This window comes from Gopherus flavomarginatus, chromosome 21, assembly GCF_025201925.1.
Source record: "Gopherus flavomarginatus isolate rGopFla2 chromosome 21, rGopFla2.mat.asm, whole genome shotgun sequence".
NCBI lineage: Eukaryota > Metazoa > Chordata > Testudines > Testudinidae > Gopherus > Gopherus flavomarginatus.
The window spans coordinates 2,408,584-2,435,725 of NC_066637.1; the positions used below are offsets into that span (position 1 = coordinate 2,408,584).

At 45.7% G+C, this 27,142-nt stretch overlaps 1 protein-coding gene across 4 annotated transcripts in view; it reads right to left on the reverse strand.

The window, feature by feature from the left end:
- KCNAB2 (potassium voltage-gated channel subfamily A regulatory beta subunit 2) overlaps positions 1 to 27,142 on the reverse strand; it is a 118,948-nt gene that overhangs the window by 70,651 nt on the left and 21,155 nt on the right. Inside the window, exon 1 of one of the 4 annotated variants that reach the window (XM_050931784.1) lies at positions 17,029 to 17,447. The exons of the other annotated variants lie outside the window; for them this stretch is intronic. The gene's annotated coding sequence lies outside the window, so the exon portion shown is untranslated. Of the gene's footprint in view, positions 1 to 17,028; positions 17,448 to 27,142 lie in introns of those variants that run through there. 4 annotated transcript variants of the gene reach the window in all.

Below are 27,142 nucleotides of genomic sequence, written 5' to 3' on the forward strand. Positions count from 1 at the left end.
AGGGCGGTTTGCAATGGTTTAAATAAATCGGTTTAATTACACTGGGACAAGTGTGTATGCAGACAACGCTATAGGCACATATGTAAATATCTGCCAGGTCAAAGGCTTTGGGTCCTCTCTGCCCTTGTAACCATGTGCCATTACCCACCTCCCACCCCCAGCCTGTACAATGGATGTCTTGGTCATGAGCAATTTTGGGGGGCAGAAAAACATGGTATTTGGTTTCTTTTGCCTTTGTCTTTTAAAACTTATTTCCTTTGGCTACAGCTAGAGCAGCCTGAGGCAAGGTCCATCGCACAGCCCTGTATCTGTACAGAGGGGTCGGCAACCTCTGGCACGCGGCTTGCCAGGGTAAACACCCTGGCGGGTTCAGGCCAGTTTGTTTACCTGCCGCATCAGCAGATTTGGCCGACCACGGCTCCCACTGGCCACAGTTCACTGTCCCAGGCTAACGGGGGTGGCGGGAAGCCACAGCCAGCACATCCCTCACCTGCACTGCTTCTGGTTCTCCAGCAGCTATTTTAAGGGCCAGGGTGGTAGCAGCGGCCGAGCCCCTGGCCCTTTAAATCACTGCCTGAGCCCCGCCACCGCTACCCCAGGGCTCCGGCAGGCTCTGGGGATGATTTGAAGGGCCCAGGGCGGTAGCGGCTGCCGCAGCCCCAGATCCTTTAAATTGCCACTGGATCCCCACTGCCACTGCTGGGAGCCCCTGGCTCTTTAAATTGCTGCCAGGGGAAGCCGATCCGCCTCAGTACGGCGCACCGGCTCTTGCCAATACGCCGTACCAGGGCGTACCAGCTTACTTTCACCTCTGATACTGACCTAACCCCTTGCACAGACAAAGGGCTTCTCCCATTGACACAGCTACTGCCTCTGGAGGAGGTGGATTAAATATGCCAACAAGAGCAATCCTGTATGTAAAGATAAACCCTCAGACGCGATGGTCGGTAGCAAGAGCGCATATGTGTACGTGTAGTCTGGTTGCTCCGTGATTCTAGTCCACTTCTCTTGCAACGAGTCCTTCATACCATTATGGCTTTCTCCAACTACACAAAATTAGCATTAAAAACAGAACAACAAAAATACCACCGGAGAACTGCCAAGCAAGTTCTACCCAAAGCATGGTGGGCAGGAAGGTAGTAAAACACATTCTCTACTCAAATGAGCATGTTGTAAAATAGGTCACTGAAGAACAAACTACGCTCTACCCCCTAGAGTGCCGGGGGGAAGAACAGAGTAAGGAGATGTTGCTTGGTCCATTACCTCCTCCCTCCGTGTCCCTGCTCTCCCTCTCCAGGTGGGACAGGTGGGTCAGTGAAAGAGAATACCACAAACCAATGCACACAGTGCAATGAGAATCCAGCTACAACTAGTCAACAGACAACCTGAGAAGTTCACCATCATTCCCCCTCCCTGCCAGTGAAACCAGAGCGCTCAGACCAATATCCTCTACCCCATGCAAAGAAACAGCAACACCTCACCAACAATCGCTTGCTCTGGAGGGAAGCCACACAGCAAAGAGTGGAGATAGAGGCTCCTTAAGGCTGGGCAAGCAGGCCCATTGCATCAGTACAGCAGGGGTAGAAAATGAGGAGAGGAAGCCACATGTGAAAACGATGAAACATCCACAATTTATGCGGGGTTGAAGGCATGAAACAAATACCTTCTCCTTCATAGGTTTCTAGGCAGCAAGCGCAGAGCCAGACCATATAAGTCACCCTTCAACCTGCCCTTCAAATAACTGGAAATGAAATTTAATAAAATGCACTAAGGAAATCACATCTGCTGATATGTTTATCCTGCATTATCCCACTTGCTTCAAATCCCTCCACTGGGCTCATAAGAGGGAAGCACAATTTTGTTGCATTTCATACTTTTTTGGGAGAGAACTCCATGTCACCTTTTAATTCTGTATCCAGCCAGTGCCATCTGCTGTCAAGTCTCTTCTCCTAGCTTTGGTCAGGATTATAGCAAAATTCAATGCTTTTTTATACACATTAATTTTTTTAAATTTTGTTTTTAAGGTAAGCAGTGTTTTCTTCCCACAACAATTCCTTTACACTGGAATCAACTAGCCAATTTCATCCCACATAGGAAATGAAATGAAGTGAAATGAAATATTTCCACAATCCTGGTCTAGCTTTCTTCAGTAACTCTGAATTCCAGACACACACCCCTCCGACCTGACTGGAATGCTGAATAGACTTTCAGCTGCTCTGCAGCCAGCGCTACCCAATAGAAATCAACTGCATCAGTCAAGTAACCAATCCCTCCAGAGACACGATGCTGAAAATAATAACGTAGTTCAAGTTACAGCCCCTGCACCAAACCTGCAGGACTCCGAACAGAAGCAAGTCAGGGAAATAACAGCAGCCCCCTGCAACACTGCACAGCCCACCCAAATTAACTGTTGCATAAAAACAGCGGAGAGACTTAATGGGGACTGGAGAGCTTGTGGAATCTGGAGACTTTGGAGGGGGGAAGGGATGGGAAACGGGGTGGCTGTTTCTCTCTTAAGCACCCCATGTGGCAGCATTTGCACACAGTACCGGAGCAGACAGAACAAGGGCTGCAATCAGAGCTGCTCATAACTGGTGGGACACATGGAGGGTGCCAGGAGGATGTTACAATGAAACACGGCCTAAGACGCATGGGTGTGTGCGTGGGGGACGGGAGAAGAACCCAGACTTCAAGATGTGACAGCAAATAACATCGGAAGTAGTCAGCATTATCCTAGTCAGACAATGAGACTCCTGAGCTAACTGGTTAGCCCAGAGACTAAGTTAGTGTTGTAAATTGCGTGTGTTTTATTCTACATGTGTCTAGAGCTCATGGATAGCTGCTATCTAAAAATAGACTCACTTGGCTCATTAAAAAAAATAAATAAAGGAAGTGATTCAACCTCAACGCCCTCCTTCCGCCCCCCCTCCCTCCCCAGTCAACAGCCGATTTTGCATGAACCAATGTATGGCTCCACAAATATCCACACATGCTGCAGTTAAGAAAACCACGGCCACTGTACTTGCAGAAGGGCAAACAGGAGAGTATGAGCTATTGTTCGCTTCGTTAGGCCACTTCTCAGCAGCAACGTTCTCCGGTTACTATCAGGAAAGGAGTGAACCCTGACAAGGCTGAAGCTTTGCAAATCTCAAACTCTGTTCTGCAAGTTTGCTAAAGCTCCTCTGAATTCACAAACCCTTTCCCCTCTGCAGTGTAAACTAATCCACCCCAATGAACCACATGCTTTTCTTCCTAGCTGAAAGGAACAGAAGAGCTCCCACATATAGTACCAGTGCAGCACTGACTTTCCACCAGAAAAATCTCCCCCCATCTCACTCCTAAACAAAATGGGAATCAAGTGAATCGTTTCTACAGGGTCCAAAAGTGTGTTCCACGTTTCATAAGTGAGGGGTCCAGTTTGAGGGTGTTTGAAGCAGCCAGAACTGGGAATTTCAAAATAGCCAATGAGAGTTAGGCACCCAGTTCTCATTGAAATATCTATGGGAATTGGGTGCCTCATTTCCTCTGGCCATTATCAAACTTGCAGCCAGAGAGTTTGTCCATCGCTGGTTATTATAAAACTACACTATAGCTTAATGAGAGGAAAATCCTCCTAACCTCATCTAAAGGCAAGCAGGCACGCAAGCACACACTCCTCTTAGAAGGAAAGTTAAAATGGCATATGTGAGGGTCTTCATCTTATCAAGATACTGTATGAGGAGTGGGGGGGAAGACAGGGGAACGTTAGTCAGATGCTGACACTGAACCACGAGTGGCACGAGCCCTGGAATCGTTGTGAGCAATGCACCAATAGCTCTATCCGCACCGTCCAAGAGGAGAAGAAGCTGGAAGGCCACACGCTAGCAATCTACCTAGAGTTTTGATATTTAGATAATCTAACCTTCCTAGACTGCTGCCCTGCACTGCACGGAGCTGGGATTCACACTGCGCAGGCGGACACGGAGAGATGTCCCTCCCTTACAGCTAGGTCAGGCCCATCGATCCTGAGCAATTTCACTTACTCTTTGTTAAAAGAAAACCAGTTACAGAAAGCAGCTTGCACCCTACAAAAAGGCAACGGCAGTTTCTTTCTTCCGTTCCAGAGTGCATGATTTCACAACTGCAACCTCAAACATCCTCTGTGCTGAGGCACACAGCAACCAAACCAATTCCTCCTTCCTTCAGTATCAACAGCATACGGTCAATCACTATCCTCTCTGTTGGCCACTCCAAAAGTCCCTTAATTTCATACTTACAACATTTTAAAAGCTCATGTCCAAACCCATCAGCTGTTTCTGACCCAGTGGTGTGTTTGGTCCCCTACACTGTTAAGTGTCTAGTGTTCTGAGGGTGAAATGAACTTTCCAAATGAGCTGTTTCTCAGCGAGACCTGGGGGAGCCATAGCCTCTAAAAACAAGACACAGGAAGCTGACAAAAGAAAACAGAAATGGAAGAACAGTGCTCAGTGGCAACCTGAGACACTCCCTAGTCATGCCAAGTGATCATGCCAAAACCAAACTGAACCTCAAGGTGACATCCATGCTGAGTGGCTCACTCCTTTCATAACATTCTCCTTTTCCCAAACCCACAGAAACGTGTTAGGGACTCAGGCTTTTCAGCTTAACAATCACAACCACAAAGCTAGCAATTGACACAAGCTCTGGATGCTACAGAGGGCAGGATGTCGCAGGAGTCTGGAGGAATAAATGATTAATGGGAAAGCTTCATGCACATTTTGCTTTCAGAGACGACGGCATCCTCCTGCAACTTGGGAGACCAGGATTCAAGTCCCTGTCCTGCTACAGACTTCCTGTCTGACCTTGGGCAAGTCACTTCATCTTTCTGTGCCTGAGTTCCTAATTGATAGAGTGGGATAATGGCATTTCCCTGCCTCCAGGGGACGTTGTGAAGATAAATGCATTACAGACTGTGAGGTGTTCAAATACAATGGTGATGGGAGCTGGATAGATACCTCAGACAGAAAGAATTCCCAGCGCTGCCATTGGAGAGGCACAGCAAAGAATGTTTAACTCAGGCTCTGCCTGGAGAACCAAGTACATGTACCAAGCCACATAAACCAAGCCATACAGTAAGTGTGAGTGTCAGAAAGTCACACACTTACCACCCATGACTGACCTCTCCAGGATGGTGAAATGGGTAGGGTGGACACTGCTGAGTGCTCCTAACAGACATGCCAGGACTTTTCCCCCAAGGGATAAAGACCAAGAAGTGCCACATACAGGAGAGCAGGAATGTCTTTCAGGCTGAGTCCTGTACACCACTGTGATTCCCTGCAATTTCTGAAGAGGTCAGTAATCTGGTGCAGGCTGATCTGCAGCAGGCTGTGGGTCTCCCCGTGTCTTAAGGCAAGGCACTGATGTGACTGTTCCCAGCGAGCTGGCACAGACTGCTGACTGCAGTGAGAGATGCATGGTGAGTTTAACTCTACTGGGAACACAAGGTGCCACTGGACAATGTAGTGACAGAAGGGAACTATTTCACAGGAGAGCACCCTGAGGGGAATGCTGCTCATTTGTCCCCGATCCAAACCGTGTTGTTCATCCCACTTTCCTGTCCCGAAAGAGAAAGGCAGAGCTGTGCTGGCTCCAACCATTAAGGCAGCTATGGGAGAAATACCAGATGGACCCAACGTAGAGAGGTTTCGACCCAGCAGGCCAAGCCTACGCAAACCTTGGGTAGTGGGGGCAAGACTATCGATGGCCTCTTGGCTATGAAGTTCTGGAGGAAGGTGAAATCCTGCCTGGAACTTCTGGGCTTAGAATTCTGCTCTTCCATTGGAGAACAATAGAACGACTGTTTTCGTCCATCAAGCAAAAATCCCAGTTAACCTCCCCCATGCACAAAGGGTATAAACAACAGAGGATTAAGCTGCTGACTGCTGAGATAGGGTGGTACCAGATTGGTGCTGGCCCTTCTGTTGGACGACTTCGGTCAAGGAGACTTAGACAAACGTAGAAGAAGGGACTGCGATGCTGGAATGACCGGCAAGGAATGTCTGGGGACCCTTCAGGAAGAGGTCTTCCATTTCTTTGAGTTTTAGTTGAGGCAGCAATGTTACTTTGATTTGCACATCCGCAAACGAGAGGGTTACAATTATTATATAGTTTGTGGCTGGTTCTTTTCAGCTATGCTCTAGCTACTGTGTAATTTAACAGGTGATGCAGGCTTTGGTTTTCAATGTGATCTTAGTTTCATTGGGATCACCTTTGTTTTTATGGCAACCCATTCCCAAACGACTAGTGAATTACAATTTTTCAGTTAGGCTAGCCGAGAGAGCCCTCCTGAATTATACAGCTGCCATAACCAAGACAGAAAGCTAGCAAAACAACAGGATGCGCCGTTACTTAATATTTTCCATGAACATCAGCCTTAATATTAAAAAAGGAACTAGCAATTCACTGAAACATCTCTCTGGTTTGACTTAGTATTACTAGAAGTCAGGAAATGCACCATCATGTCCTATTACCAAGCAACCCACAGCCAAGTAACACTGCACAGAAATGCCTCTAATTTTCAACACAGCACTTCAAAAGAAGCTGAGTAGCTGCTATTTTGTTGCTAAGCTGGGGGTAAGAATAGGTAGGAGGGAAAGATTCGGCTCTTCCCATTTAATAGAAACCACTTGGGTTTAAATCTTGCCTGACATTATGCAAGCCAAGGCAATTTGTTTCTATCCCATACAGATTAAACAAAGTTATTTGCTGCACAAAAAGATTAACACAGGCTCAGCCAAGGTGCAATTTCAAGGAGATTTCTGGGGAGAGCTACAGTGATGTAAAACGTAAAGCAAACCCACTGGCAGTGCCTCAGCGAGAGACACTGCTTATAATTAAAAGATGAGAGAGATGGACGGCTTACTTCCTGTTCCAATTTTTAGCACAAAACCTTGACAACGCTCTCAATGTCACTTAGAGACTCTCAGGCTGAGGAAGAGGGAAACCTCCAGTTTAATCAGGCCTCAACACAATCCTGATTATCCTTGGACTTCTCTTGTTCCCCATTGCTTTTATGCCACACAGATTAAAATATGAGAATATTTTAAATGAGGTCTCTCACAGAACGCTGAGCAGTGTGGCAGAAAGAGCATTGTCACCAGAAGAGAACAAAGACTTCGTCATAGAGTGATGGCTCAGACCAAACATCTGATCCAGCAGAGGGAAAGGAGCGGGGGGAGGAGAGGAGGGAGAGAAACAATTTCTGCAGAAACTGTATAGTTTGCTCCAGGGCAACACTCCCTCCAATTAAACACTGTTGAGAGTGCAAATGAACACACCAGTTCTCTTCGACCTCCGATAGTTACAGAAATGATTAAAATTCAGGGTGAGTTTTGTTATTTTCACAACAAATGCAGTGTGCAACAAGGTGTCTGTAAAGTGCCTTGCTGGGATCAGGCTGGCAAATGAAAAACGAACAATGTCAACAGCTGAGTTCAAAGTAGTTCCCGATGCTGCTCGCATCTTTCAGCGCCCTGCCAAGCGTTGTGGTTTTATGGCACAGTCCTATCTGTAAATGTTTTCTTCTCCCAGACCCACATAATGGGCCCAATTCTCCCACAGAAACACTTGCGTAAATCCAGAGTCATCCCAATGAGGCCAGTGAAGTAACAGGAGACTCACACTTGTATAAACGAGAGAAGAATTTGGCTCACATGACAGGAAATACTGCATGATAATGGGGAAAATGACTATACAAAGTGCTGTCAAATGCACAAAGCAAGCAGACTGAAGAAAAATAATTTTTCTCTCTGGTCTCTTGCAGTTACTGGAATCTTAGCGTTCACAAGAATATCTGAAATAGCACATGAACTACTGGTCACCCCATCCCAAAATGGACTTGGCGGGGTGGTGGCTTAGAGAAGGGCAATGATGATGATGAGGACCATGAAAAAAACTTACATAATGAAGCTAAATGGAAAAGATTGGGATTGTTTACCTTGGAAAGGAAATGAATAAGAGGGGCCATTATAAAAATATATAAATAATGAAAGTTATAGAGGAAGTAGATCAGAAGCTTCAGTTCCTCCTGTCTCATAGCACAGGATCACAGGGATACTCCAGGAAATTAAACATGGCAAATCTGAAACTGATAAAAGAAAACAGTTTTTCGCACAATGCAAAATTAGCCCACGGAACTCACCAACACAGGATGTCACTGAAGCCAAAAACTTTGGGAGATTCAAGGGGCCCTTATAGGATAACAAGAATACCCAGAGCATCAATAGTTACTTGTTAACAAAAATTTCAGAAGGGACATTAAACCTCATGCTTCAGGTCCATTTTTAACTATCAGAGACTTGGGTGAGGCAACATGGGGGGCACACATTATCCCATATATGCTGAGTGGGGGAGGGGCTCTTATACTTTCTTCTGGAACATCTGGTACTGGACACTGTCAGAGACAGGATACTGAGCTAGACAGAAATTGCTGGATGAGATCAAACGCAGGGTCCATGTTCCTACCAGTAACTGGGAAAGAGTTTACAGGCAGAAGTGCAGTTTGCAAGCTGATGGTGTTCTTTTATGCATTCAAGAGTCAGTATGGTTGGTTACCTTGCAATCTCCGTTCGCTGCCTGCTGCTTTAAAGGAGGTAAGAGTCAATAGGTCTGTTATGCACCTATTTTATATTCCTTTTAACCTCTACATTTACTGACAGTGAGTGCCGATTGATTTCCATTGCTTAACTGTAATTATTTCCACTTCTTCGATATAGGAACTGCAGCACTATGACAAACAGACTGTACAGATATCTAGCTTCACAGTAATTAAGTACCTTGCTGCTCAATGAGTCTCCAGACAGGTCCCTATCTATCCCTCATACCGCAGGCACACGATGGGCAATCTCCCTCTCTCCACTCCTCCACCCCCAATCCACCAGCTGTGGAAGGAAAACTGCAACTTTCAGAACATCTTTTTAAAATTGTAGCCCTTTGTCCTTGGTCTTGAACTTGGGGCCTGATGCAAAGCCCAATGGAGTCAACTAAAAGACTCCCCCGACATCAGAGGATGAGCAGACACAAAATGTAACCTTTTTGGCTTTAGGAAACTTGTTTTCTAGCCAGGGTTCGGACCTGTGCCCTTGCACCTTGCCTTTCAGATCCCTCCATCCACCAGTCAGTCTCGAAAACCTCAAAGGAGGGTTGGCCACCATTTAAATCATCATCACTGCACACATGTGGAAGCAGACAGTATATAAAGTTCAGTCCCATGTTCTTTCACACACACAGCTTTCCATCCAAAAATAACAGTGTGTGTTATTTCAATTATCTTCCCTAAAAGGTATTTTCTGTGAATAATGCTCCCACCTGCTCCCATCAGTCTGGCATGCTGGGGTCTCTGCTCTCTTAAAGACAAATTATTTTCTTCCTTTATTTTTATATGTGACTCAAGGTTCTCTGTAGATCAAAATGACTGACAAAAATTGCTCGTCTTTTCTGACCCAGTCATTTTATATTTCTCTTCAGCCTGCTTAAAACCATTATAACCAGTTTCAGTTTCATCAGTCTTAAAGGCTTAGCTGAAAATCCATTAGAGTTAGAGTTACTGTATTAACTGCTCTGGGCTAACGCATGGAAATACAGGGAAAGCTGTTTATATGCAGAGTGATGTATCTAAAAGCCCTTGTGAAAATGAGGTGAGGGAATCTTTCACACACCTTTGCTTTACAAAAAGCTAACAGGTCCGTCACATTTTTCTGGAGACAAAAATACAGTAGAACCTCAAAGTTACAAACACCAGAGTTACAAACTGACTAGTCAACCACACACCTCATTAGGAACTGGAGGTAGGCAATCAGGCAGCAGCAGAGACAAAAATCAATCAATCAATCAATAAATGGCAAACACAGTACAGTGCGGTGTTAAACTACTAAAAATAAATGGAAAGCTGCATTTTTCTTCTGCATAGTAAAGTTTCAAAGCTGTATTAAGTCAACGATCAGTTGTGAACTTTTGAAAGAACCACCATAATGTTTTGTTCCAAGTTACAAACAACTTCCATTCCCGAGATGTTTATAACTCTGAGGTTCTACTGTACCGGGACAGCTGTAGCCTCTCTCCCATTCGGATACAAGGCACATTTCGGCCTCTAACCTAAAAAGAAGCACTGAAATTCCAAGGAAGCGGGGACAGGATTCCACTGAGGAAAAAGGATGGTCTTGTGGGTAAGGTGCTGGACTGGGACTTGGGAGATCCCAATTCCTGATACTTTAATAGATGCCCTGTGAGTCCTCGGAAAAATTAATTCTGTTCAGATTTTCAAGCGACCTCAGCTCCTATTTCAGCCTTGTTTCGACTAGGACAAAAGGTAATAGAATGTGGTAGTGAAGACGTGTGAAAAGTCTATTTTAGACAAGGCGCTGGGGAGCCAAACTCGAACAGGGGCAGCTTAGCAGGAGTTCCAGTACACACGGCCTTGTAGGCTTTTCAAATGCATTAGGTTGAGAACATGTTAGCTAACACCACATCATTTATCCTAGTCTAGGACGAGGCATTAACGGGAGCTACTGGGCACTAAGCCTCTCTCTCTCTCTGCCTGAACTGCAGAGTCCGCTCTACCTACAGACAAACTAGACAGTGCCTGGAAAGGCAGATTTCTGGGAGCAGCCAGGCCAAATTCGAGTGGGTGGCATTATGATCTGGCACACCCGAGGGAGGGGTGGTTTCAGTAGTGGGGTAGGAGAGGGGTGGCACACAGAAGTTTTGCATTGGGTGCTAGACTGCCTTAAGCAGCCTCTGCTGAGTTAGCTTCTCCATCTGTGGCAGTGGTGAATTCATTGAAGGGGAGCTCAGCTGCCACGGCATAGAGGGTCACCTGGAAGCTTATGCATTAAAAGTCAGCCCCCTGAGCAGGCTATGATGTTATAATATCAAACCAGGAGTCCAAGTCTGTCATTCTTTAAATGGCGTTTCAGAAATCAACCCTTTTTAGATAGAGAAACGATGCTTTTTTCAGTGGTTTACATCAATTAAAAGAATCTGAACTTGAGGGCAGAGGGGAGCCGTGCAGGTTGAATAGCGATTTAAATAACTGAGACAGGGAAGATCTGCAGCCATTGGAGGCTTTAAGTCTAATCCTTTCATACCACCTTCTCGCAAACAGACACCACAAAGTAGTCCGGTAGTTTCCTGGTAACGGAGATTTATAGCCACGCCTCACTAAGCCTAGCAGCATCAGCACGTGACTTAGTGACGAATCCATAATCCCTCTTTCCCCCACATTTAACTCCATTTATTTAAAACTATATTAAAAACTCATTAGGCTTACTGGGTAGTTTATACTTTGTTTTCATTTTTTATACTTGACAAATTTTTGCATTTTTAAATGATGCGACCACTGCTATTTATGCATTGCTAGCTAACAACCATTTTTCTATATCTCTGGCTAACCATATAAGCTGAGTGTCACTAACAAAATCTGTCTGAGTCCACAGATCTTTGCGGTTACACAATTTAGGCAGACTGACGAATGGTGCGATGTCAAGAAATCCAAAAATGTTTTGCAGCGTCTGGGTGGGATTTACAAAAGCATGACTTAACAGGTGGGAAGAAACCTGCCCTGCCTCTCTTTTTGAGCAGCTCAGGGAACCACCCCAGTCCTAAAGGTACATGGACAGCAGGGCTACGCGTGTGGATTAAAAAGTTAGAGAATAGTAACAGGATGGTTTCACAGCACAGCAGGGCAGAGCTGCTTCGTTCATGTACTCTACCATGCAGGTCTCTGAGCATCCCTAGGTAACTGAGGAAAAGATACAGACACATCCAAGATCTTCACACAGAATTCAACGTTTTCAAAGTTCAACGTTCCAAAGATAGAACTCAAGATGCAGAGGCAGCTACACAGGAGAAGTGAGCAAACTGGTTGGCTGAGGTAGGCAAGTTTCTCTGGGTCTCCTGATAGGGGAATGTCTCCAGCTCAGTTCACCCTGCTTCTGCACATCCCATCAGAACCGCATGAAAAGGCAGGAAGAAGACAAAAGGGGAAAGAGTCCAAACACCTGACATTTAAAAGAATTTAATCTGTTACCCAATGTGGTCAAAAACTGAGACATTAGGAAGCTCCCAGCTGTGAAGCCTGCAGCTGACCTCTGAATCGCAGTAGCTCTGCCTGCATCAGCATGCTCTGAAAGTGACACTACGGCTCAGCAGGGACAGCTCTGGGGCTTCAGAAAGGACTGGGAGGGGGAGCTACGGGAGAACAGAGAAAGTTGATCTCGTATAAAAAACTAACTTAAGAGAAGTTTTAAAACTCAGTTCCAGTGTGAAAACTTGACAAAACAGGGCCCTACAGCAGAAACTTACAACACAAGAATTTGAAACTACACACAGAATTCATGAAATCAAGTCTGTATCATCCATTCTCTTTTCCCAAGACGATCGCTTTATCAGTGTCACACACTAAAATGCATACTCTCTTGAGGAGCAGAAAGTCCGGTTTGTTTCTCTTGAGGCTGAAGGGACTCCATGTCTCACAATGCACTTGGATCACACACGCTGCTTGTGTTAACCCATATGTCACCACTCAAATGTGTGGGAGACTGGATGACATGACTGACCTGTCTTGCTGAGAAATGGGGAAAGGTACCCGATGCAGATATTCAATTAGCCAAGCAATCCCGGGCAACCCCTGGTCTGCATGCCACTCCTGAACTGCACCAAGAGGCTAGGACAATCATCTTTCGGGGAAATAAAGAGAAATGGAAGCTCTATCAGCTATTCCTGGCAGGACAGTGCATCCTCACACAGTCCAGAGCTTCGCCACCATTCCCACTCCTCCTGCCTTTGCCAACTGGATTTTAAAAGTATTCCTTATTATTGAAATGGAGAGAATCAATAATAAATATCAAGGTAGAAACATCACAGGTTCAAGCACCTTGCCTTGATAGCTTTTCTGAAGCATAACAGGGTTCACTGGAAAAGTCTGAAAGCCGGGAACACCTGGCAGCTCAACTTGGAGAGCTCCTGCCCTGATGCCCTTCGGTGTTCCACCTGTCCTCCTCCCCCAGCGTTCACTCTGTTCTTCGAGGCTCTGGATTCTAAAAGCAGAATTCAGGGGGATGCAGTTGTGCTGTCAGGATGCACCTCACACGCCAAGAAAAGCAGAAGCAGAGAGAAAAATTGTCAGTCCTTCTCGCAGGCCACACATTCCCAGGGGTTAATCGCCCCTGAAACTGTCCCTCTCTGAGCCTTCAGCACGCCTGGTCCTCATTATCCCCCCTTTGTTTTACTGCAAGAAGCACCATCCACGGGGTGCAATACATCCCACCACTAGCATCAGTTGTCACGGAGTCCCCGGGCGATGCTCTGGAACTGTTCCTTACAAAGCTAGTCAGGACTTTGGGGAGCCTCCTCTCCCTTGGAGCAGACTGTCTTCAGGGCAAGAAGCTCACATGGCTTCACCTTCCTGAGTCTGACCTTGGAGCATTCAGCATCCTCTGCCCCTCCGTGCGCTTCCCACAGCGAGTCTGCCCAGGAGGGGTCCTGGGGAAGCCAGAGGGTCCTGCACCCCCACTTCACAGTCAGACGTGACTCTCAGCCAGCCAGTAAAACAGAGGTTTATTCGATGACAGGAACATGATCTAAAACAGAGCTTGTAGGTACAGAGAACAGGACCCCTCAGCCGGGTCCATTCTGGGGCCCAGCGAGCCAGACAATCCTGTCTGCCCTCACTTCCCATCCCCAGCCAGCCCCAAACTGAAACTCCCTCCAGCCCCTCCTTCTCTGCTGAGTTCCTTTCCCGGGCCAGGAGGTCACCTGACCTCTTTGTTCTCCCACATCTTTAGTATCCCCTAGCAGGGGGGAAGGCCCGGGCCACTAGTTGCCAGGAGACAGAGTGTCGGCCAGAAACTGAGGCACCCACACAGTATTCAGAGGAAACATTAAGAACAGACCCACTTTGTCATATACGTCATGACTGTAACACGTTCTACATGGAGTGCCACCTGAAATCTATTCTGAAATGGACGCTGGTGCAGCACCCAGTGCCCTGCTTGTTACACAGGGACTCTCTGGGCGAGCTTAAAAGGTTCATCTATGAAACTCTAAATGGCCTGGAAGCTGGATCATCTCACTGGCTGAGCCATCATGAGAGGCACTCACACCACAGCCAGAGGGAGCTGCCAACAGGGTGTCTTCCATCAAGACCCCCATCCTTTGGAATTTGCTCAGACTTGGGCTTGCTCCAAATGCCGGCACTGCAGTGCAGTACCAGGAGGTGCTGCACTCAGTGGGCCCGTCTCTTGAGCATGCCTCACTTCAGGTGGAGTTAACGGCCTCGCTGCACTTTCCAGGAGTGCAGGGTAACCTCAGGATCCCAGCCAACGTGCCTCCTACTGACAGAAGCCATTCAACCGCCCAGGGCTGCAGATGACCTATTGCTAAAAGCATTACTTCTGCAAGTTGCCATATTCCCATTCCGTAAAACCCTGAGAGGCTTCCCTGATGCCAAAAACAAACAGTGTGCTTAGAGCCCCCAAACCTCTCTTCCCCCTTCTAGGGGGAGCAGGGAGAGGAAGGAAGGAAGAGGAGAAAAGGCTCAACACTGAGGGCAGATCTTCTGCTCTTTGACAGTACCGGCACACGTAGGAAATTTGTCCTAAAGTTCTAACTATTACATTTGGTAGCTGGAGCCAGAACAGGAACATGGGGAACACCTTGCAGTGGCATCCCTTCTGTAGGACCACTTTGTCTTTTGGTTTGGTGTCCTTTCGGGGGCAGCCAGCTCCTTAAATTTCTACCCTTGGACAGATATCAAAGATGACACACACCTGGGGAAGGTGGAGGAAAGACAGCCCAAGCAAGCTCCTGCATTCATGGAATCCGACCTCTGAAAAAGCCACACATTCATACTACACGACGCAACACCAAAAGAGCAGGACAGCAAGCCCCTGCTCCAAAAGACAGCATTCACAAGCAGTCAGGTTAAAGTGATTGCACCAGGGAGAAAAGCTGAAGTTGCTAAAGTGGACGTCAATATTGAGGATGTCTCAGGTTCTTGCTTCTGGAATCCCACAATATACAAGTCACTTATCAGATAGCTACATACAACTTCATATGGATAAAGAGTGAGAACCAGACCCCAGAACCCCTTTTAAAAGCTCCCTTTTGGAGGTGGGCTTCACAGGAACCAGGGATGTAGTGTGTGGGGAGATGGTGGTGGAAAATAAATCTATCCACTCCCTGTCTAAAGCAGGCAATCCGAATGCTGCATGGCACAATTCCCTGCCAGCTTCTATCACTATGATCTGGTGTTTGCAGGCTGCCACCATGGGCAAGGTGCAGGAACCAAGCTGATGCCTCCGTAAACACAGTCCCTGCTGCCTGCTAGCCACAAACATGGAGAGACTGAACCAAACGGCCAACCTGTGCTGGCAGTGAACACACACCCTAGACCAAGCACCCACGACACGAGTATGGCCCCCCCCACAGCCATACCATGGGCTGGTCCGAGAATGGCAGGATGAGGTACCACTAATGCTGCAGTGGTGACTGCCAGAGAAAGTGGAGAGATTTGGGGAAAGAAGAGTTAGGAAGACAAACCAAGAGCAAAATGCAGAGGCTTGACGGCAGCAAGAGAAGAGTCTGTACAGTGTGACATGAGGAGGACCCCTACAGACACAGGACATACATGATTACACTCCCTGGTGGGGGTGGGGATGAGAGGACAAGGGAAAGCTCCCTCCCCACCTACAACCCCTGCTGTGCGTCAGTACATCCAGGAGCAGATTTTCATCAGCTTGCCCATGAATGCAGCGCGTAAAGTCCAGTTGGAGCGTGACCCTTTCTTGCTCCAAGTTTCAGCATGGAACTTAGGTTCTTTTTAACAAACCCTCTTTCAGAGCCAGAAGCCAAAAATGACGCATGTCACTGAAGTACAAAGCCGTCTGTGGCAGAGCCGTGCTGTGCCGTGTGGGGTTAACTCCCAGACCTGGGCTCCAGGAGTCCTACTGTGGTAACACTGCAACTCCTCTTTGAACTCCGCCATGCCCGTGCCAGCCACGTTATCCTCCAGGCCCCACAGTACATTGCATAGTGCCAAGAGCCAGCCTCATTTGCAATGGGTCACTCAAATGGTGCTTCACAAGGCATTCAACAATACAGCTCCCATATTCAATACAATACACCCCTTGTTCACATGCTCTACAGAATCTAACAACAAACAGCTCTAGATATAGCCAAAATGAAGAGGAACATCGCCACAAATGCATCTTCAGACAATTAAAGATACTGGTCAATAATTGCATCTGATATCGTGATGTTAGACATAACAGCCAGTGTTACTATACCATCCTTCCTCATGCAATGCAGGTTAGCTACAGAGAGCTTCATTCCACACACTCCTTCACATGAGCAACCTACCAACCTTGGCCATTCCAAGCTCTCTCACCTCCTATCAGACCCCTCAAACCCAGGTCATGATTTGTTTACCATGCTCCTCCTTTATACCTGAGCAGTTCTTTGTTACAGGACTAGGTAAAATATCTTGCTATGCATTAGCCAGCTTAAAATCTTCTATTACACTGGACTCTTGGTTTGGATGAATTTATGAGCTGCTGTGGAAATGTCTATGCCCATTCCAAAAAATAAACTAGTGCAGAACTGCACCTTCTTTATTTAGGTATTTCATTTACAACACAACTGTGGCAACTTGCCACTTTATTTTTTTGTTCGTTCTAAAGCTTAGGCAATTTTCACTGCTAACCTCCACGAACTACTACCAAATCCCACGATCGGATATGACATTTCAAAGAAGGGTTTTTTATAGTAACATTTAAAAGTAACAAGTATTTGAGCACAAAAGCAACACTGCCCATTATGCAACAGAGCACAGACAATTCCTTGCTGTGCAGCTGTGGAAATACATGTCACTTTTTTATTTTTTTAATCTCTCAGTTAGGCTCCCTGCTGGAATGCATCTGCTAGAGAAGTACAAATGAAAATGCACAATGATGTTGTATACAAAAGCCTTTTAGACCTTTCAAAGCATGGATCACCTCAAAGCAATGCACCTACCTTGCCTTACGATCAGAGGACACAAAAATTCAACTCAAATTTTGAATGGATTTTTTTCCAGGAATGAAGATGTGCAATTGGAAAAAAAAAATCAACTAAAAAACAAACTGGCAGAGAAGGAGGTTCTAAAGAACCTAGAAGACAGACAGTGTGAAGTACCAATCCACTGGGACCATGAGCAACCAAGACAGCTGGATACAAATACAGGAGGTATTTTATTTCGTTATTTTTACCCCATTCCCTTTCACTCTCTGAAAAAAGCCAATTAGTCTAGTCTCACGGCCAGGCTGAAATCCATTCAACGGAGTACAGGCAGAAGTAAATAAAACCCTTTGCTATTACTGCAGCAAAAATATCTTATGCGGGTCTCAAATCCTGACTCGGCAAGTTTCACTCTGCCAGCCAATATACACTAACTGTACTGACATGTGCTTCAGACTATGGCTCAGAACATAACACTGCTTCATTTGTCCACTGTTAATGCACCAAGGCTGGGCTGTTTGGCACGAGAAGGAATTGTTTTTAACTGTGGAAGTGCTGCAGCAGAGCAACGCCAATGATTCACAAGAATATTGTTCCGCTTCTAGATGTCACACAAGCTGATTTTATATACTGTCTACACTGTGTTGTTATGCACAGTACAATGCAGTTCTAACATTGGGATCTGCAGAGCTGACAAAGTGGGTGATATGCACAGTACATTTATGATTACCTAATTTAATGCTAAATCACAGCAAGTCCAGCAGCCAGGCTAGGATAGTGCCTTGAGAAGGTTTCTCAGCAAACTGGACCTATTAACAAGTGCACAGCACCAGAGGAAGAGAAAGAAAAACACAGACACAATTTACTCCCCAATTCAAAAGCAATTTAGGAGTTTCAATGCTACACTCCAGGGGTGAAATGATGTTATTTGTGGAAATGTTAATGAAGGATGGAACAATTGCAGACGCTGTACTTTTGCAGAGCCTTTCAACCCAGCATCTCAAAGCTATTCACAACTATTAGTTAAGCCTCTCATCCTGCACTGGGAGGTTCTAACTCCAACTTTCAGGTGGAGACACTGAGAAGACGCACAACTTGCCCAAGGCAATCCCTACACTAGCAGGGTCAGGAATAACCCAGGAGTCCCAGTTTCCTGTCCCCTGCTTTACCCACTAGACCGCGCTGTATGTATCATAGGGTTCATCCTGGGGTTATCACAAACAAACAAAACCTTTGTTAAGATCACTACCGTTAGTATGCCCACTAGAGGAAAAGAAACCAGAACACCTGGGTCACCACAGTTAACAAAAGTTGAGTATAGGAAGATCGGAGAAGGTCACATGGATAAAGAATCTAATACTATTTTTTAACAGTGCAAGAGCCAAAAAGGTATCTGCATGAAAATATCTGCAGTTATCCCTCTGGCCAGTTCAGCAAGGAGAGCGACAATCTCAGCTGAAAAGGAAGGTTGTGAGCCGGAGTCTGCAGGCTGAGAGGTGGGGAGGAAATCCTCCTGTTAAGACTCTCCTGGTCCCAGGAGCGTTCTGTGGAATTGCTCCTGACTTATCCTGTATAAGTAAGAAAAGCACCAGGCTCAAAAGGTTGAGAGATCATACCACAGCCCCTAAACCTACCTAAACCTTCCAAAACCCCTGATGAACTGATCATATTCACCCAAAGGCTGAACACAGGTGTGCATAACGAACGCACGACACGGCCTCAGACTGAGTTGATCTTCATCACTGGACCTAGTTCACACTCGAGAGCCGTAAGAATGCCAGAACGCTGTAGCTTGCGTGGAGTGCAGTGCTATGGACGGAAGGGGATTCTCCATCACTGGAAGTCTTTCTAAAAGATCTGCTCTAGCACAAAACAGAAGTTATGGGATTGATGCAGGAGCTGCGGGGTGGAGCTCTCTGGCTTGTGCGATGCAGGAGGCCAGACTAGATGATCATAGCAGTCCTTTCTGGCCTGAAAATCTAGGACTCTATGAATATTGTCAAAGAGCTCTCTGCATAAGCCAGCAAGCAAAACTTGATCCGAATCAGAAATGTCCACTTTGTTCTGGTCTGGGCTATCTTTTCCGATTTTAACAGAAGAACAACCCCCAATCCCCACCCAAAAATCAGCTCCTTGTGCTCTGAAGAAAAGTGAAAACAAGGCAACGTACACATTGTCCTCAGACTGACTTGCTTAGGTCCAATGAGAATAATGCTGTTGCTGACATTCTGAAGCCACCTCCAGGTCTGTATGTCAGTGAGCAAACTTGTCCACTCAGTAAGTGCTAGGGGCCAGACTTTTAGAAGTATCCTGCAGAGAAATCCCACTAGCACCTGTCTACACCATGAGGTGCCTACACACCAGCAGGAAACCAGCCCCAAAGTGCCCAATACTGCAGCTGCTTTCTCAAATACTCTAAGAAAAGCACCTCCTATTCTAGCTAAAGCAGCTGTAGATACTGTACAGTGAGGTTCAGGCAACCCTTGGTTTTACCTTGGCCCAGTGTTTCCAAACTACATGTTTGCTAGTCCCTCCAGGAACTCCCCATTGCAGAAAACACCCCTCCAGCTGTGAGAGGCCAGATTTGTCTTGGGAGTGATTGCGTGTGCAGGCTGCAACATTTCCAGCACTACAGGGAGAACAAGGGAAAAGATGCCCAGGCCCTGTGTTTTAAAGAACTGAGATCACCTCTATAATTAAAGGTGCAAACACAGCAAGTCCTTCTGATGGTGGATCGCTGGGGAGGTGGAGGGTCATTGGCTAACCCAGTAGGGTGGTTAGGGCACTGCACTGGGACTCAGGGCATCTGGATTCAATTTCTGACTTTGCCATCTGTAAAATGGGGATAATATTCCCTTCCTACCCACAGTTTGTCTGTCTTGCCTATTCGGATTGCAGGCTCTCGAGGGCAGACAGAGTCTCTTGCTATGTGTTTGTACAGCATGTAGAACAATGGGCCCTGATCTCAGCTAGGTTCTCTACACACTACCATATTGCAGATAATAAATGGGTTAATTTCTCCATTTCGTCAGAAGTCAGACGGTAGCGTTGCATTGGGTAGGAACTATCCTTTTCTTGTAAGAATAGATTCCCTCTGTGTTGTTCGGCTCGCCAAGCAGGTGACGAGATTGCCTCATGGGCCTTTCTCTTTAGAGGGAGACATTTAATAAAGATCCTGGCTCGCGGCACATGCTAACTGTTAATTGGCTTTTGCTTTCTTGCCATCTTGGAATGCTCTTCTCTGAGACATGTGGTTTGGAAGAGAATGGAAAGACGTCCCTATAATTAAACCGCACTTGCCCTCAGACAGACAGCTGTGCTGTATTATTGTAACAGTATAGCGATAATAAAACCGATATGGCTGGAAATCTGATTTAACATTAAAACCAGTGGCCGGCACAAACAAAAAAGGCTAGAACGTCTGATGTGCTCAAACCCATCAGCTTCTGCCCTTCTCAAGCGAGTTCTGGGCACCTCTCAAAATCTGATTGCAGGGGCTGATTAAAACTTCTTAATGTATGCAGTACTGCAGAGAGGTGGTGGGATCTGGAAGACGGGGCAGTCAGGAGACCTGGTTCTGTTCTCAGCCCTCCCACAGACCTACTCAGTGACCTTGGGCAAGTCACTTCCAGTCTGTATGCCTTTGTTTCCCCTCCCATCCGTTGTCTTGTTTGTGTCAATCTCTGGGGAAGGAACTCTTGCTCACTACGTGTTTGTACTGCACAGTAAGGTCTGCGGGCACTACAGTAATACAAACAACTTGTCAAGCACTCTCCTTTCCGAATGTACTTTGCATCCTAGTGTTAAACCACCACCGAGAGATGACGCGTAACTGTTGATACTGGGGCGGGGGACGTATTTTGAAGCCACTCCTGCAAAAAGAAATAAAAATACAAACCCAGCAGAAATCTGCCATCACCTGTACAAGAACTACTAAGGAGATTGAAAAGCAGAGAGAAACACAGTCTCTTTCCTTTGAGCATCTGATGGTACTTGGTGTACATGGAGTTTCACTGCTGCCCTTGGAATCTGTTCCTCCAATTTGGGTGGTATTTCATCTGGCAACAACAGAAAGAAATCCATATGGCGCGCGGGGGGAAAGCTGTAAAGCCACAAAAAGCTGCAAAGGACTGACTCACAGATGAGTTTGGTACCCCAAAGTACTGAATTCTTTTTAAAAAAATTATGTTTCAAGGAGATATGGTCAGTGAAGAGCTTGCAGCCCTATATTCCAGGGCCTGGCAGCCTCACAGTTCTGCCCATCCTCAGCACTGCCTAGGTAACTGTCGCTGGAACACAGCCAGCTAGAATACACTGTAGACCTCCTTGTGATTCTCGGTGGGCACCTGCTGCTCAGCAACATGTTAGAATCCTAGGGATGGACACACACACACACACACACACACACACCCCCCCTCCGGCAGCTGCTCAACTGCAATTGCACTGCCAGGTGCTGCTATGATAAATACACAAATTTAATTCCAATTGGGCTGAAAACCTGTACTCCGTTAGAAAAAGCCCAAGTCCTCTCTGTTCCTGGCTTCAGGGGTCACTGAATTCAGATTATTTTTGTACAACAGATATACATGAATGGAGAATCTCCCCATCAGGTCTGAGTGACAGCTCATCTGGTTTCTCCAAAGTATATCAGAGGAAAACGCAAGGAACTCCAAGACAGATGCTTAAGGAACAATCTGCCTCTGGGAAGTTTCCTCCTAACCGCAGGTCGTTAGTGGCTGTCTTGTGCTGTGAAGCATGACGGTTTATATCAATCATATTGTTTTATCCCATCTAATGTTTCTGTAATTATTACCCATGTAACTGTCTAAGGCTTTGTCTACTCTAGAAAGGATTTGCCAGTACAGCTCTAGTGGAAAACCCTCCTAGTGGAAATGCAGCTTGTGCTGGCAGATTTTGCCAGTATGGTTTATTATACCAGTTCCATGAACACAGAACGCTATACTTGCCTAAACACCTTTTTTGCTGGTATAACTGCATGTACATTAAAGCTTCTGCCAGCGTGCCTATGTTAGGTAGGGGTGTGGTTTTTTCCCCCCACATTCCTAACCAACACAGCTATACTGGCAAAACTTAAGTGTAGACCAGACCTCAAACTTTTTTGAATCCTGCTAAACTATCCTGGCTTCCACAATATATTGTGACATTGAGTTCCACGGGTTAATTATACATGTAAAAAACCCTTTAAATTAAAGGGCAACATTTATAAAACTGATATTTTATTGGGTACCTCCTTGTTCCATCATTATAAAAAAAGGGTAAATAGAAACTCCTGATTCACCTCCTCTGCTCATTTTTATTTTTAAATACATAGACCCACCTCTGTCGTGTCCCCTCTTATTTGCCTCCTCGCTACTTTTTGTGGTCCTAATCTTTTAATCTCTTCTCATAAGGAAGTCTTTCCATGCTTCTAATTATTCTCACTGTCCTTCTCCGAACCTTTTTTTAAAATTTCCTCTCACTGTTGATGTGGGGTGAACAGAATAAGCAGAGTACTCAAAGTCAGGGCATACTATCAACTTATGTAAAGGCACTGTAATATTTTCAGAATTATATTCTTCCTCCTTCGTTAATATAACCTGCCATCTTGTTTGCTGCTGCACATTGTTCCAGGTTTTCATTGGAGTTGTCCATCAAGGGAGATTCAGGTTAGATGTCAGGAAAATCTCTCTAACTGTAAAAACGGTTAAGAACTGAAACAAGTTACTTAAGGAGGTTGTGGAATTCCCATCACTGGAGGTTTTTAAAAAACAAGTTGGACAGACACCTGTCAGGAATGTCTAGGTTTACCTGGTCCTACATCAGAGCAAGGGGATGGACTAAATGACCTGTCAAAGTCCCTTCCAGCCCTACATTTTTATGATTATCTGAGGATTCCTGGATTTATAAGCAGCTTCTCTTTTAAGATCAAAACCCCTGGAGGTTAGAAGAGGATAACATACCACTGCAGTAAGGGCCAAGTTTTCAATATCAGGCAACTAAGGCCCCAAACCACAGAAGATAGCTACATTTCAAAAATTTGATCCTGAAGATTCATTACTGCAGATGAAATGAACTTCAGTGTGTAACATTTAAACAAAACAGCAACATGCCTCCTGTTATCCTACCGGCTGCTGAACCAGGCTCAAATCTCATTTGGGATGCTGGAGGTTTGCTCCCAGTCACTGCCTGTATCACAAGGAAGGCCACTTTCAACAACATGGTGGCCCACCGCAGATTTGAGTAAACTATACCAGTGGCTCTCTCAACCTTTCAAGACTACTCTATCCCTTCCAGGAGTCTGATTTGTCTTGTGTGCCCTCAAGTTTCACCTCACTTAAAAACTACTTGCTTACTACATCAGACATAAAAATACAGAAGTGTCACAGCCACACTGTTACTGAAATATTGCTGGCTTTCTCATTTTTACCATAGAATTATAAACTAAATCACTTGGAATATAAATATTGTACTTACATTTTAGTGTTTAGTATACAGAGCAGTATAAACAAATAAACAAATAGTTTTACAACAGGCTACATAAAAAGCACTAGCAAAGTCAATACCAACTAATATTCCATAGACAAATATCTAGAAGAGATGATGTACCCCCCCGGAAGACCTCTGTGTGCCCCCAGGGGTACACATACCTCTGGCTGAGAACCACCGAACTATACCATTGTCTAATCTAGCTCTCCTCAGCCCCTGTAATGTGAGAGCCCAGGACAATGTGTTGAGCAAACTGGGACAGTCAGGAAGGGATTAAACTTCCAATAGAGAAGGCACGTGAGCTGCAGAGTCACATTGAACCGACCTATGTATCACTGGCCTCGATGGGGTAATCTTCCAATGTGAATTTCCTACCGTGGGTTTGTCTAGCTCAGGGGCAACCAAACTTTGTCCAGTTGAGGGTGGCCTTGGCAAGGGGCACATTAAATGGAACAGAGAGAACTGAATTGTTACTGGGACAACAGGTCCCCGTATGCAATCCTGAACCATGATCTCGGCAGCATCCTCCCAACTCAAGATGGAACCTTCGGCCCTGCAGACTCGGCAAGCTCCAGCTTTGTATCAGAGAGGAGGGCAACTGGAGGCTGCATTGCAGAACCTCAGGGGCCCTGCTTTGACCACCCCAGATCTAGCAAAATCTCCCTTACAGCTTACCAAGGACAGATGAATTTTAGTTTGCAGCTCTAGAAATCTGAGTAAAGTACATCGTCCTAGAGTCAATTCCTAGAGCAGCGTCAGAGCTCTCGATTTGCTGACTGCAGCAGCATGCACATACGATTCTGCTCGAGGTTTAATTGGGATTTACCTTATAGAAAAAAATATTACAAGATAAAAGAGAAAGGACCTGGAACATTCCCTTGCCATTGTCAGATGGATCTTCCCAGCCAGCATCCCGCCCTTGGGAATAAAATGCTTTAGGGTCACCATTTAGCAAGTCTTTTAAGAACTCTAAGCTTCCCCCCCCAAAGTTTGGTTGTCACTAGGGCCTTCCTGCTGCTACAATTCAACAGCAGCTCCGAGTCCAGAACGGAGAACTCTAGCATCACACATCTCAACTAGCCAAGGCCCAACACAGAACACCATGTGTGACACAGACCCAAAATGAGGGACACAAAAGCAACTTAAAATGTTGTGTGATTCACCCCTTCAGCGTAAACAACTCTGTGACCTCAGTCTCAAGAGTCTTTATTTCTGATGTAACAAACCAACAACCACCACCACAAATCCACAATACAAGTGCATGCCTGCTGAGCGTGTGTGGAACAGCAGTAACTTTTGGACTAAAAGGACTAATGATCCTTAAAATGAGGGACACGTGAGCTTTATCCCCTGGCATCCTTCTGCCCCTCTGTTATAGACTGGTTACCAATTACCGAATGCTCAGCTGTGAGAAGAGACTCAACAGCAGATGGAGAAAGGATGCACAAGTTATAAGAAGCTCTGCCCATAACATAAAAATCTCTGCATTTGCTTCAGGCCCCTTTGCAGCTTCCCATTTCACTCTACAACGCTCTGATTTCTTTACTGTTTTAAAGGCCTCCAGTTTTGGACATGTCCTTACTCTAAAAGAGCCCCATTTCCCATTTTTATTTAATATTTTGCTAAATTCATTTTAACTTAAGGAACTATAAATATCAAGAGATCATTCAACTGCCGAGTATACTAGCTTTCCCCCTCAACAGCAGAAGTTTTAGATTACAGGGAATATGAGACAGGAGGGAGAATCGAAGTAACAAAAAAAAACAATAATTTTAAGGACTGTTTTGCTACCATCAGCAATACAGCTTTGTTTCTTCAGTAAACTTGCACAAGCATCAAATTGATTCATCAGATCTGATGTGTTTCAGTATTGTTCTGCCAATTTTCCTACCCACGTGCCACCAGTCATCTTTCAAAATCAGCACCCTAGCATTTCAGATCCCAAATATTCCCGTAGCTGCCACATGTTTTCCAGGGTAAGCATGTTCTTAGCTCAATACAGTCAATCACATTATATTTTGTTTCCTACAAAATATAAGTCTTAAAAAAAAAAATCAGACTGAACTTAACTTTTGGAGAAATAGTAAAGATGAGGTCCTTTCCTCTTGTAATTATTAATGATCACACAGCACTTCCCATTACTAACTGCATTGTCTGGGACAAATTCCAACTGGCTTAAGTTCCGCTCTGTTTCATTTGGACAGTGCCCTCCTTCACTCCTTGTCCCAAGTTCTCATGCATTGCTGCTGCTGCGCCGCCCCCCTGCACACGCCCGAGCCACCTTCCATTGAATGCTGCTCAAACATTTCTCTTTTCTCTCTGCCCCACTGAAGCTCTGTATGCAGATTCTGTTAGTGCTGCACAGCGGAGGCATTTCTTGTTAACCAGTGAGGAGTCACAGCTTGCCAAGAAGTTAAAACTCCTGACACCTGCTCTATCCAAGGCTCATGCCTGAGGATGCTGATTCATGCAGTGTCTAGGGCAAAAGAATATCGATCATATTCCTCTTAAACAGCAAGCTCAAGGTTGGCCCCAAGAGAAGAAGCCTTAATGGAAGAGGTAGCAGAGGTGGTCAGTTTTTTTCTTGAGACAGTATTTTTCAAAGTACGATATGAGCATGCGAAGGAATAACCTGCATCCAGAAACCTCACCCTCAGTTTGCTCTGTGGCAGATAATGAGCCACTTGTGTGAATGAACAGCAGCAGCAGGCTCTACAAAAGCCATTCAAACACTCGGTGGAAGAAGATGGCCAGACTCCATTTACACTTGCACTGTATACATAGAGTATTAGCCAACCATCAGATCCAGCCTAGCCAAAGCACCAAAAAGCCAGAGGAGGTAATTAAAAAAACACCACATACCTCCTCCTCTGGTCAGTCTTTATTGGTAACAAGGCAAGACCAGCCTATGCTTCCTTCTCCATCTTGCCTGTCTGTAGCATTTGCTGCAGAATCTTCCAGCATCCCAGCCCACACTTCCCTCTGCCCGAGACAAACGTCATACTCTGTGAAGGGCCACGGGCTAACATGACTTACCAAAATTCCTCCCTCTTTCTCTCTGTGCAGGGTCCAAGCACCTGACAACAGACAATTTCTGCAGGGTCCTATCATCTGCCACCCTATTACCCTGCTCCGGTCAGTTAGATACACAGCTGCCCTTCCGCTTGGGTGATCCTCCAGGCAGTAAAGAACCAACACATCTCCCCGGTGGCACTTGGTATAGCTCCATGAGACTCACTGTACGTGTAGACAGTGGGGGGAGGGATAGCTCAGTGGTTTGAGCATTGGCCTGTTAAACCCAGGGTTGTGAGTTCAATCCTTGAGGGGGCCACTTAGGGATCTGGGGCAAAAATTGGTCCTGCTAGTGAAGGCAGGGGACTGGACTCGATGACCTTTCAAGGTCCCTTCCAGTTCTAGGAGATTGGTATATCTCCAATTATTACCTATATTATTACCTTACCTATTAAATCCTCATTTCAGGGATACAGGTCCCACTACTGGGATTCTGCATTTGCTCAGCATGAGGAATTCTTACTGGGATCCTGAGATTGTGTAGGCAACAGAACTGGAAGAGCAGCAGAAAGGGCTCCATTTCCATCCCCAGCCCACAGTCCTTATCTGCACTGGCTGCATTTTCTTTCCCAAT